Genomic DNA, 13,628 nt, shown 5'->3' with positions numbered 1-13,628 from the left:
CAAGCCCCAGTTTCTAGCCAGTACCTATGTTCATGCATTAAACATTAACATTTCTATATGAAGTCCCATCTTCTTTTCTCTGCAAAGTAAGGTTTTGCTCTTTTACTTTTTCTTCTATTGGGCTCGACAAATCTCCAAGGACCAGCCCAAACAAAGTTTCACAGTCAGAGCCCCAAATATTTCTTAAAATAGTAGATAGCTAATGTGCATCAGCTACTTACATTTCTTCTTCACCATGTGGCAAAAAGCTCTCTTTCCAGATAAATTATTTTATGCCTACAACTACAGTATATCCTCACGAGAGAGGAAAGAAGGAAGTCGTATGAGGGGAGACATGTTCCTCTGAGTGGAGCTCCAAGACAGTTTCCAAGAAACTAGCTGGTGTTCTGCATGACCATAGAGGTTATTACTGGAAGACATTTCCTCCAGGACCATTTGCCATATGGAATGGGAACTGGATGGCTGAGATTGGGCAAGCTGACTGGGTAGGCTTTGGGTGGCTCATCCCTCTCACTTCTACACTGTGTTACTGCCTTGCTGCCACATAAGTCTGCATCTCTGTGACACGCAACTGGTATTCTGTAGATGTCTAAACAAATCAGACAGCTGCACAGCTCTTTTGTTCATATTGATGTGGAAGCCTCCAATATACCGTTGCAATAGTCTCATAGTATGACACAATAAAGATTTCTCTTACAGTAGAGACACGTTTATTCCAAGGTAGAGACCTGACTATATTACATAAAAGAGCTACATATACGAGTTTTACAAGCTAACTCAGCAGATCTGCAAGGAACACATTCATCTTAATGTTTTATGATATTTCTCGAAACATTTATACTTACTGTTGCACAGAAGCTCCAGTGTACATGGTAAGTGCACCTACACTTCTGCAGAATTAGGTCAGAAATTCCTTCAGTCTCATTTATCAAGGAATAAGTAAATTTAGAAAAGAAATGTAGTGGAAACTCTTCTTCTCTGTGGTAAGCTTGTACAGGTCTTCTCAACAGTAATTTGTCAGATGGCTATATTTGGATACTTGGGAGATTTAAATCCTTCTTGCTTTTGCAAGTCAGCAGTATTTTTTCTCTTCCCCACTTTGTTGAAAGGATGGGATTGTGATATTTTCAATAAATTTCCATGACTATGGCAGTGAATACATACAAAGTACTATGTATAGGCAATTCTTTTAATTATTTTTTTTCTTTTCACTAGAAAGAGTTTATAAACAGCTCTAATGCCATTAGTTTATTTGCAGTGAAGACAAATACCTTCCGATTTTTAATTCTTTAAAAAATTTTCTTGGTTTATTCCCCCCCCCCCCAAAAAAAAAAGCTAAGATTTTTTTTTAGGGTTCTTAAACTAAAAGAAATTTATAACATAAGTAAATTAACTGCTTTTTTTTTTTTTTGTAATATCATATAATGTTAATTTAATTTTTATATTACAAGTAAAACATACAAGACTAAACATATAGCTAATGTAAGAAATAAAATTGCAACTATGTCATTAGAAATACATAAATCATTTGCAAATCATCTCCTTAAAGGAGACGGTCGCACTGTCACTTCATGAAGATTCTCAGCATTTAACATTACTGCTCCCTAGGCAAACTGGCTCTTACTGTCCTTTTCCAGGCGACCAAATGCCTTGCAGCTAAGCTTGGAATTAGAAACATTGGTGCTTCGAGTCTATTCAGTGCAAAGAGCATGTCTATCTGTGCCCTCTTTGCTTCCCTGTGCTCCATCAGTCTGTACCCATCTGCTAGAGCTTTTCTTATATTTAGAGTGTAATACCCTTTTGGGTAAGAGCAGCCTTTTTTATCCTGTGTTAATTCAGCAATGAAGACAAGGGGGTCTTGACCCGTAACTAGGATCCCAGGTGCCACTGCAATAAAATTAATGGTAATGACTTTTTTTTTAATGCTGTCAGCTGAAGTGTTAGAAACCTGTTTTGCAGTTTTATGTGTTTGGAGTCCAAATAATGACAAAAAGGGTTTGAGCTACTACAGGTGATACATTCCTATCTTTTTTAAGAAATAAGTACCCTCCTCCATATTACATATTACATTAAAATGAGACCTTTATTATCAAAATATGCAAAAATAACCCATAAAACAAAACCATGAAGAATGTCAATTATAAGGTTGCTAGCAAAATTTTGGATCTGTATGTATACAATGTGACATAATCTAATTACCTAAATTCTAGTTGGTAAACTAATCTCACCTCTCCCCTGTGTTCTCACCTGCTCAGGTCTTACCATCAAAGAAACTCAATCTAAAATCTTTCAGTCCTTTATTTACATGACAATTTCTTGGTCCTAACAGTGAGTATATCAACAATCCTGCAAATAGATTCTCCTGGGTGCGATAACAGTGGTAATCAATGCCTTAAAATATCTGTTAAAAAAGTACTATTTATTTGCAACTGTAAAATATTGAGGATTATATTTTTAATAAAAGTAGGGACATATGCTACACATACTTTCATATTGCCTGTTTAACCATCAGCGATCCATGAGAGTGGGGCTGTTTACTTCTTGGTTCCTCTGTAAGAGTCCTCTGTGCTTCTCAAAGCTGAGTAATGCAATAGATGGTCCCTGACAGTCAGTACCTTCCCCACTCCTGCCATCTCCCCCACTCCAGCAATCAAGACAATTTTCAGCAGTTTCTACATGTTCAAATGCAGCCTCTCAACTTGGTAAAACAGGGGCAGATGCCTCCGCACAGAAGCTGTTTCCTTTAGCGTGTCTCATTACAAAGGAAAGGGTAATTGCAGAATTGCAACAAAACCTTGCCAGTTTTCGTCTGCCTAGCCTGCATAATCATGTAGGGGATGACATGACAGTATGAAGTTCAGTTCAGGTCAGTATAGGCAGTTGCAGTCTACATGACATCCATTTCTCCTTGTCTTCTATACTAATAACATCCATGCTAGTTAGATAACAGCTAAGTCTGCTAACCCTCACTGCAATCCTCTCCTTGCTTGCTCCATAGGTTTCTCAGTATCGTCTCAGTCTTCTCCTCTGCATTCTTGCCTTAAGGAGCTACTGTGTTGCTTTCCAGACCAGGACGCTGCCTCAACCAGGCAGCCATACAAGAAACAGTATTAACACTTCATTCGCTCTTGCCTTGCTTAACATTCTAATCCTTGAATCTACAACCTAAGTAACATTTCTCAACATGATTTTTTCTATGTGTTGAGTCAAGTAAGTTGATATCCAAACATATTTGGCTTTTGTGAGGGAAAAATCAACAACAGAGGCTATTTTACTTCAGATTATCTCTTAGCAAATCAAGAATTTGCTATGTAATGAAGGCTTGATGTAATACAGGAACAAAAAGTAAAGAAAAAAGCTAGTGTCTTAATGGCAAAGCACACTACGTGTTTAAAGTTAGAGGAGTTCTGAAATAAAACATCTCTGTCTGCAAACCTGACAGGTCTTTTTGAAGACCATGACACAAGGAAATCCCGTGCATTAGCATTTTTATCTATAGCTATCTTAGATCTGACAATGAAAAATGGTTCAGAATAATTAGATATAATTATTTTTACAGAATCTGGCTTGTGTAAAACTTTATAAAAAGTAGAATGCTACGACATACTCTCACAACTCCATATAAATTTATTTTACTGAAAGTAGTTACTAGTTAACTTCAAGTACTGTCATCTGATAGTGCAAAAGAAGCATGAATATGTACCAAGGTATGTGAAAATGGGAGAAATTCTGGAAAGAAAAGAGTCTTGAATAATTTCTTCATTTTTATATGGAAGTGATTTTCTATTCTGGTAGCAAAAAAAACCTTCTTTTTCAAGCACCTGTTCTGTTAAAGGGCAGGAAAAAGGATGAATAAATAGAAAGTAAGAATATATACAAAGGATATTTCTAGATTAAAAATGTAATACATGCTTGTGCTATGGAAGAAAAGAAAAGCTTGCCTATAGAATGCAATATGGCATTCTAACAGCCTGGCATTGCTACCTATGTGATGGGGCTGAAAGAGGCAGTTCAATCAAATATTCAAGCAAATATTGAAGCAGCTGCTGAAAAGATTTCAAAACATATAGCAAAGGCTTTGTGAGTTTTAACTGGATTGAGACATTGTTATTTGAACAGCCAAGCCGTGAGCTTTGAAACCAGAAGCAGAAATTTGAGAAATCCTAACAAAACATCCTATTATACCAATGTGTAATACACATTAATGTTTTAGCAAACTGGCACAAAGCTCTCCAAGGAGCGTAGTGTAACTCTAGAGCAAGCTGCCCAAAGAGATGGATGACTTGGATGGAGTAAGCCATTTTTCATGCAATATGGTGCTGGTAATAGCCATGCCTCAGCTAGCTGACTGGAGTAAATAAACTTCAGAGGTTCTCTCCAGCCAACATTTCTATGATTCAAAGTATAGCAGTTAAGGGTTAAGGAGTCTGATGTAATTTCTAATAGACTGAGCAAGGTTTTTACATGCAATATTTGCAACTTTCAGTAAATTATACACTATGGTACTTCTGTTACAGAAATATTTTGGCTCTTGGGACTATTCCCTCTTACGGGGTGTACCTTGAACAGATTTCCCCCTAATGTGTGGCACTGAGAATTTCTACTAAATTTGCAGAAATTCATCCAGAGATAGGTTTTCCACAGAGTTAAAAACTTCTTTGTGGAATTAATGAACAATAAGTATATAATCTGCTGTTAGGTGCAGCAGGACACTTTTAATTTGTCAAATCTCAGAGACTTCATCCACACACCAGATTTTTACTTCTCACTTAAAAATTGTCCAAAATTTTAATCCTAGGTACAAAATTTTGGAAATGTATTAATAATTACAGAAAAACCTCACACTCCCTTGAATAAGGTACTTTCATCCTTATTTTTTTCTGGGCTGCAAATTCAGTGGGGTATCTCAGTCCTGGGATATTTTGTGATTGCTAAAACGGTTCAGTCAGAAGGCAAAGTACGGTGTTTAAAGGAAAATACAGTTTAATCAAGGAACTGAGCCTGTAGAAAAGAACAGCAGGGAAGAATGGCAGAATAAAGCCTACTAAGGCCCAGAGCAGCTGAGATACAAATTAATGTTAAACTAAACACAAGGGAAATAATTCAGTTCAGATCAACAAACAGCACTTTGGTTTGGCACAGCTCCACCACAAAAATAGTGCTTTGTGTTTCAAATGTAAAATGGAAGGATATCCACAAAATTAATTTCTATGGATATTTTAAAATTTAAATTTATGTTTTAAATTGTGACAAGGTCTGATATACACAGATCTGAAAGGAGGGATGTTAATAAAGGAAAACTTTTCTAGAAAGTATGTTTTCCATACAAAGCAAGTGGAAAAGTAGGGCCAGGTTTTCATATAAGCCTTTATGAGACCTTCATTTGTAACTGTATGCTTTTACCATAAATTTCTCTGTGTCTATTCTAACAAACTGATGAACGAGTGAAAAACTAGGTGCCTCTGCTCATATTGTACTAAAAATTTTGCTTAACTATGATTATCTGCAAATGGGATTTCCTCTTCAAATCTACATGAACTTTCCCTCCCCAATTACACTTATTCAAAAGTGTAACCCAATTGTGTAAAAGAAAAAGTTTTCTTTCATAAAAATTTTTCACCATAAGCTTCTCCAAATTTGGCCTCATATATGTATTATTCTACATCAGATTTTTTTTAACCATTCAGGTAAGGTATCCAGCAGACTTTAAATAAATATTTCATAGTTATTTTGAAACAAGTACACTTATTCATTACAATTTATTAATGATTTTAATGAATTTATCTATTTTAGTTCTTACAAGGCTGGAAATCATGTACCTCAAACACTAATTCATGGGAAATGTATACATTGCGTGTACAATAAAAGAGTTACTTTTACTGAGAGGTAAAACTCAAGAGAATTAAAAAAAAATGAAAATATTGAAAAGCATTCTAGTGTAAAGCATTCTCCTCAGGTCTAAAATTTGTTTTAGCTACCTTAGAATACTTCATCGCTGTGAAGTTCTTCAGTACTGTGGTATTTCCTTGTCTTTTTCAAAGGATATATAATGTAACAAGTGCAGCTTGTAATTATTTGTGAGATGGGTGCTTTGAAAAGTTTCACAGTTTCCAAGTAATTGTCTTATTCTGGTCATGTAGTTTATTTATATTTATTATTCATGTATGATAGTCCGGGGGCTAATTATTTCATGTAAGTGCTGCAAGAAATAATTCAAACTAGTTGGCTGTCTTTAAGATACCGATGCCCCTAAATGTTTCAAAAGAGTGGTAAGCATAAACCATTATTTTTCAGACAGATTACTTCACTTCCCCCTTCCCAGATATCCAAAATAGAAAGGTGAATATATGGGTGTGTAAATTCCATACAACAATGGACCTTCAATACAGGTCAACACAACACTATAATTCATTTTACTAAATTGAAGATGTCAGCACTCAGCATGACACAACAGTATTTTTTTTAATTCTTTTTTAAAAGGTTGTCTCTTAAAAATCAGAAAGGACTATAGTTCCAAAGTAATCAGTTTTGTTATTACCAATAACAAAAAAAAATAAGAAAACTGATAATCAAAAACTTAACAAAGCAGACTGACAGAGAGATTAAAATCAAACATTAAGATACAGAGATGACAGATTGAAATGAACAATCAATCATGCCTAGTGAATGGTGTCCTGTGCAGTTTTGTCAGCATGAAGTTCTTTCCTCATCTGCAAGGATTCATAAATCTACACATGTCAGTTCTAACCTGATGGATGTGTGTTTTCAGAGCTGTAAATAGACCAATATTTTATAGTAGGATACAGTTTTCTTGGCCAAGAGCCTTGGAAATTTACAAATGCTCTTTCTGGCTGTGAAGAGGATCCACTTAGTTCTATCAATGCAACAAAACAAACTGAACTGTTGTTCCCATGCACGACAGATGTGATCAAAATGGACCAGGGACTGCTGGGGAGCTGGGCTGAACTTTGCTGCCTGCCTGGCAGCATGAGAGTGAATGCCAGCTGCAGTCTTTCCCAAGACCCCAGTTGTACTTCCTTACTTTTATCTCTTAGTAAGCTGAACACTTGTTGAAATTACTAGAACTTGTTTTGTCATAGGTTCAGATTCAAACTCCAGAAGGTAGGTCTGGAATCCAGAAGTAGGTACGTGTACCTGTATGCATTGAGCACTCACATGATCTGGGTCCAAAACCTGGTCATTCCTTAGTACTATAATTTTTACCTCATGTCTTTTGTTAGCTGATCTACCCGCCAGGTGCAGTACCTGGAGATCTGTGATCACAAAAAATCTCAGCTTTCATAACATTTAAAAATTAAGTTCTCAGTTGCCAAGGTTGCTAAGAATATGTTGAAAATAGGAGTCTCAGAGGGTTCAAAAGCAGACTGACAATTACACATTTAAAATCTCATCATTTTTTATATTACTTTTTGTTCCATAATTAAGAAAAAGAAAAACTAAGCCTCTATCTCAGCTTTGATACCAACTCTTTTCTCGTGCCTAGCCATTTAAGTCATTAAACTGTTTTGCAAAAATGACACGATACATGAATACCTGCTTCTACAATACATTACGAAGATTAATATAGTATGAAAATACTAAGAGTCACGAGTTAACTGATTATTGCTTTATCAAATTATACATTATTAATGACCAAAAATGAGCATAATGACACTGATTTTTCCAATAGGATTTCTACTATTACTTATGCCATGGTTATGTGGGGTCCAAGAGCACCAGAAACTTGTATTAGTTCATAACATACATTATTATTGGAGGAAGAACTAGCAGACACATATACCTAAAAATGATCTTTCTTCTGAAAAGAAGATAGCCTGAATTCTAACCTGAATAAATGTACCAATGCCACAAGTATCTATTGTCAAGGATATGCTTAAATCTGCAGCTTCAGAATTCCTGGAAAAATTACTCTAGCAAACTGACAAAGGCTGTCTTAGGTTTCTTAGCACATGCTTCGAGAAAGCTTCCCAGCACTTAAAATTTCTCAAGCTGTTGAAACGCAAAAGACAATGATATTAATGGATATTCCAGCTTGATGCTGGCTTATGAAATTCTGATAAGATTGAATCTACCGAGGAGTCACAAACGACTTGGAAAGAATTTAGGAACCCAAGCTCAAGAGTGTAACCTGAAGTTTGCATCTAAGGCATTAGACATCTACATTTTGGATAGTCCATATCAGCCAACTTCTGCATCAGGCCAGAAATGCCACCATCTCTGGACGATTAAGACACTCAGAGCATCTCTCCTATCTGCACCCAGTGGGGAGCCTTCAGCCACTTTGCTCCTGTATCTAAATCCCCTGAAGGACTCAGTGAGGAAGGTAGTTGCAAACTGTTCTTCCTATCTCACCCACCACTGTATAGCTCTAGCAAATGTCATTGCAAAAGAGTATGTGGATTATCATTTCACTTAATACCTTACTGGTAAAAAGAAACATGAAAGACTTCAGATCTCTGTTCTTCTCAGCCTTGGAGAGTCCAAGCCTTCATCTCTAGCTTCACCTGAACACTGGAGACTCTGGGGAGAGACTCGGGCATTGGCCATTCCTCTGTTGAAATCACGTCAGTTTGGGAAGGAAAAACACAACCAGGAGTCAAGGAAGACAGCTACCTATAAAGAACGCTGAATGAAGTAACCCATACCATATGATGCTCAGTTCCAGTGCGTGAACTCCATGCTGAAGAAAAATGAAATTTGGTAACAATGCCTCTCACTCCTTCTGTGACTAAAACTAATCAGTGGCTTCTTGTTTTGTTTTTCCCCAGGACAAACTACTTCACATCTGTGCTCTAGATGGAGACAACCCCAAGCTGCTTGTGCAAACTCAGAGGAGTGCATGAACTGCTGCAGAAAGGGACAATCCTCACTAGCACAGGTGCAACGCTGAGCAAACACAGGTAAACTTTCAGGAAACTCACCCATTCTAGATTTACCAGCTTACATCAACGCTATTTGAGGGATTTTGATGTTAAATTCAATTACGTGGTACACACATGTCCTTCAGCACCTGTGAGAATGGCTTATAACTTCCCTGCAGCTGGAAGTGAGGCAAATAAACCCTGAGTGAAAGGGACCAAAGGTAGAGCTCTATTTTCAGCTTTTCCTACTAGTTTCACTCAGCCGCTTCGGACCTAAATCTGCCACCAATTGCCCTGAGAGCTAATTCAGGGTATAAATCCTTCACCTGGAGCCAGGAATCCAGGTCCCTTTAAAGGCTCTGGCTGCAAGTGTGTGATAAACAAAGTGTGTGTGTGGAAGTTTTACATTGCAGAGTATGTGAAAGTACAGTGGTTCAGTCATTATTTAGTTCTTGTTTTCAGAAGTGCTGTAAATTACAAAACTAATAGAAAAATGAGGAAAAACCAGAGATGAGAGTGGAGGTATTCTATTGAAAAAAAAAAAAAGATTTAAATAGCTGAAGAATACCCTTTACAGACTTGATTTTAAAGCATGTCACATACACTTTATTTTCTATAAAGTACAGGCTATTTTATTTTTTCTTTAAATTTTGCTTTGGGAACAACTCCTCCATAGTCAGAATGCTGTAAGTGTTATTGTGAGTGGACTAATAAAAAGTTGCAGCTGAATTTCAGGTGGAAGGAAGGAATTTTTCTGGAGACAATTACACAAATTATACCTGACAGCTTTGACTATCTAAGGGAACCAGCATCCTGACTTTTGGCCTTCTCCTAATCTCCTCCCTACACTCAAGACAGCCTAGTTTCAACAGCTCATATGGTTCTCACAGAATGAATGCCTTTAGCAACAGGAAACATTTCCAGTATTATCTGTTTCCCATAGAGACAGATCGAAAAGTCATTTCTCATATTTGATAAGAATTTGAAGGGGAATAGCTTGGTATATACTAATTCAAAACAGCAGACAGCAAATAAAGAACCCATGCCTAAATTTGATACTAGTTAAACCTATAGAAATGACAGCCAATGTATTGAAGTCAATGGAATTAGAGGGGTAGGATCAGCCACAAATCTCAGCACAGTCTAGCCTCTACTCCATGTCAGCTAATGGAAAATTAATCTTATTTTTACAGGTGGCTGAAAACCATGCCATGTCTCAGGGAAACATCTGTTTCACCAGTGAGAACAAATGAGGGGAACAAGGTGGAATGTAACAGAGAGGGATATGAAAAAGCTGGAAGGGAAAAGCAGGACAAGGAGCGTACAACTGTCTCAGGCAGGTGGGAACGACCAGTCCAGGAGTCACATTTTTATCAGATGTTAGAGTCAAGCTGCTGCACACAGAACAACTGTTTCTTGAGATGGGAGAACTTGCTGAGGTAAAGGTTTCCAGCACGTGAAAACAGTGCCCATACTGCATATCTTCCAAATACCTCATGTAATCTGTTAAAATAGCAACACTAGAGCGAAGCAAGAGATCCAGATTTTAACATTACACTACACTCAAAAATGTCCCAATGCCACCACGTCATATTCCCAGACACAACATCTTTCTAATTTTGCAACCACCTGGCTAGATTTGTGAATGTAACCATGTTTTTAAATTGTTTGCAATGAGAATGTTGCCTGAATAAGGACAAAAAGATAAAATAAAGGCTTACGATAAGGCCAAGGAAGAACAAAGCGAATATACTTTTCAGTTCTAGGTATTTTCATAGGGAGAACTTTATCAGTCCCATTGCCCCAATCCAAATGCAAATTAAGCAACTCATTTGTTTAAATTAACCAGAGAAATAGATATACAGAACCAAATGCTACTCCCACTAAAGTCAATGTTGTGAGATCTGGGCTATGGTGCATATCTGATGGCACAGCAAGGTCCAAAGTGTTATGTTAACAGTACTGCAGCTTTGAAATCTTTCCTTTAAGTGTTAGCGAAACCTCGGTCTTGAAATCTGTGCCACAGACTTTCTGAGGAAGCACTAAATGGAGTAAGGAGGTTGCTAAAAGCTTTTTTATCCCTCTGCCTCTCCCCTCAAAAATAGAAGCAAGCATAAAAAGCAAAGAAATCTTCTTCTCATTCCAGACATCTGTTTCCTTTCTTAGAACAGACCTGTCCCTGTATTTCAGCTGCTGTATGCATAGCAGCATCTGTGCCCAGGGTATCAGTTTTTCAGGTGGACTGCACCTGAGACACTCCAGTAAAGAATAAAAAGTGTACTTTTCAAGAGGGAGACATATTTCTTTAATAAAAAGTATAGGAATTGTATTTTTACATCATATATTTCAATGCTGCCAATTGGAAAGCCTCCCAATGCCTGTAATGAACTCTGCATAAGATCTGTTGGTGGAAACTTGAGTCTCCAGTTTTGATGTTAATGTAATAAAATTAAAATTTTTAAAATTAAAACCTGTAAATACAAGACTAAGCATCACATTCTATTGCTTTACCTGCAGTAAGAAATCTCTTTACATGCTGTCCAAAATGACACAAAAACTTCCAGTTGAGGCCTTCATACAGGAGAACAGCACATCCTCAGAGTCTTACGATAACATTATCTTTATTATACCCCAAGCAAGATTTCTCCTGTGGGCATTATTTGTTTGTGATTTATTATGATCTCCAGATCTCATTTTGCTTTACTTAATCACTCATACCTTAAATCACACCCACTGTTCTCCCCTCAATATATTGCCTATATGAATGCTGTGAAGTGTGGAGGACTGGTCATTTGAAGTTTTCTTAAGGTGAAAAGAAAGGTTAGCTGCATATAATCAGCTGTGTATCACTAAAGTAGCAAAAATTACAGCACATAGAGGGCCAAGAATTAACTTCATTGTGTTTCATCAGCATGTAGTTTGCATGTGAAGAGCAATAGTATTTCCACTGATTGAAGAAATTACTTTATCTTTTTCTTCTGCTCATATATGTGAAACAAAATCTTAAATTTTATCAGCATTGAAATGGTCTTTGCAAAATAATGGCTTCATGCCAGGTATCTGCAGTTTTCTGAGCTCTTTTATCTAAAATCAGTTTCTAATACTGCAACAATTCAGAACTGTTTCCCTTAAAAAACAAACAAACAAATAAAAAATCCCCAAACAAATCCCCAAAGTGATAAAATATTTAACTTTAGAAATAGTAATTCTAACCAATATAAAACTAATATCTGTAAGAGCTTTGCAGGAGTCATTGCAGTATAATTTTTATTTTACTTTTATAGCATCTAAATATTTTACATACTATCCATGAAGGTGGTAGAACAGCTTTCTAGACAAAAGAGCAAAAACACACTTTTGGAAGAAAACTAAAATAAAATCAAATCAGGCTGTAAGCTCAACAGTAAAGCTGTTTTACCAGGTAGAAGGCTAAAGCATAAGTGTACACACCACTGTGTGCCAATCCAACAGTGGAGGTGCGTTGCCTGCAGCTGTCCAGGAAGGTCATCAAGTCTCTTGTACAGAGGAACAAGTGGTAAGAGGCTGCTAAGGAGCAGTTCCTGCCTAGGGCGCCTGCTAGAAGATGGTCTGTGTGTGATAACCCAGATACAACACTCTTCACTGAGATGCAAATGGGACTTCTGTGAAGTGATTCTGTTCCAGATAAACTGGGATTTGTTCTAATGAGGTTGTTGGGACACTTGCTTATTACTGCCATTGCCCAAAGAGGATGAAACAGAGGGGTGAAAGTTAATGTTTTTGTAGCAATAAATGCCAAGAGCCCCAGGGGATATGAGGATAATTTCCTGAATGCAACCTTGTCTCAGGGAAAATGGAGATGGACAGTCTGCATGGGGAGCACAGCCAGCAGCCTCACCTAGGGAGCAAGGATGCAGCCCATCCTCATCATCGGGACTGCAATGAATGCTTTGAAATCAGCTGTCATTTGTGGCCCACATAAGCTGACAATGTGTCTTCATAGCTACTTCCTGCCAGAGAGACTTTTCTTTTTATTATTATTATTATCTGGATTTGTTTTTCTGTTAGCAGTATTTGGCCAATTTGTGCACAGTGGGCTTTCTTTGTATATTCTCCCCTACAGCTGCAGTCTTTTCTTTGAGAGGTTTGCACTCTATGAGAAGTTCAGCAGCAGGTCACAGACCTGGTTTACAAAGGGAAGGAGAAATAAACAACCAATAAGAGAATAAAAAGACTCCACAAAGCTTTCAGTAACTTATGGACAAACTCAAGAGCTGTATTTATTGGACTTTCTTTCCTCTTTTCCTCTTCCTGACCCAGCATCCTCACCTCATCTGAGGTTAGGCACCTTTAACATATTTGTCATTTTTCTTTCAGACTCATTATTAGATTATGTTTAGATAGATGATAATGGGGTTAAGAGAGAAGAAAGAAACTGAAGGAGATAAGAATAGGGCATAACTGTAGTTTGAACACACATCATTGAGCCTTTGGTCACAGGTATTTGCATCATGACCCCCATCAAATATTTTTTCTGTTGGGAAACTGTCTCACCATTAGATAGTCTTTGTTTATGAAAGACACACATATGTGTATTCTTTTCCTCTCACAGATGACTTACATGTTCTACCTTATTAATAGGCTTTTAAATTGTGTCTTTAGTTTCTAATAGCATGAAGAAAACTAGCAGGGCTTCTCCTTTCCAGTTAATTTTATTGCTGGCCTTTCTTCGTCTCCTGCTTCAGTGAACTCATAATCTATTTAGGC

The 13,628-nt window shown here is 37.1% G+C and overlaps 1 protein-coding gene across 2 annotated transcripts in view; it reads right to left on the bottom strand.

The window, feature by feature from the left end:
• KCNH8 (potassium voltage-gated channel subfamily H member 8) overlaps positions 1-13,628 on the bottom strand; it is a 186,787-nt gene that overhangs the window by 54,573 nt on the left and 118,586 nt on the right. The gene's annotated exons all lie outside the window — the stretch shown is intronic.

The sequence above is a fragment of the Chlamydotis macqueenii genome, chromosome 2 (assembly GCF_036417535.1).
Source record: "Chlamydotis macqueenii isolate bChlMac1 chromosome 2, bChlMac1.mat, whole genome shotgun sequence".
Lineage (NCBI taxonomy): Eukaryota > Metazoa > Chordata > Aves > Otidiformes > Otididae > Chlamydotis > Chlamydotis macqueenii.
Note: the sequence above shows the minus strand (reverse complement) of the source record. Positions and strands in the feature narration are given on the sequence as shown.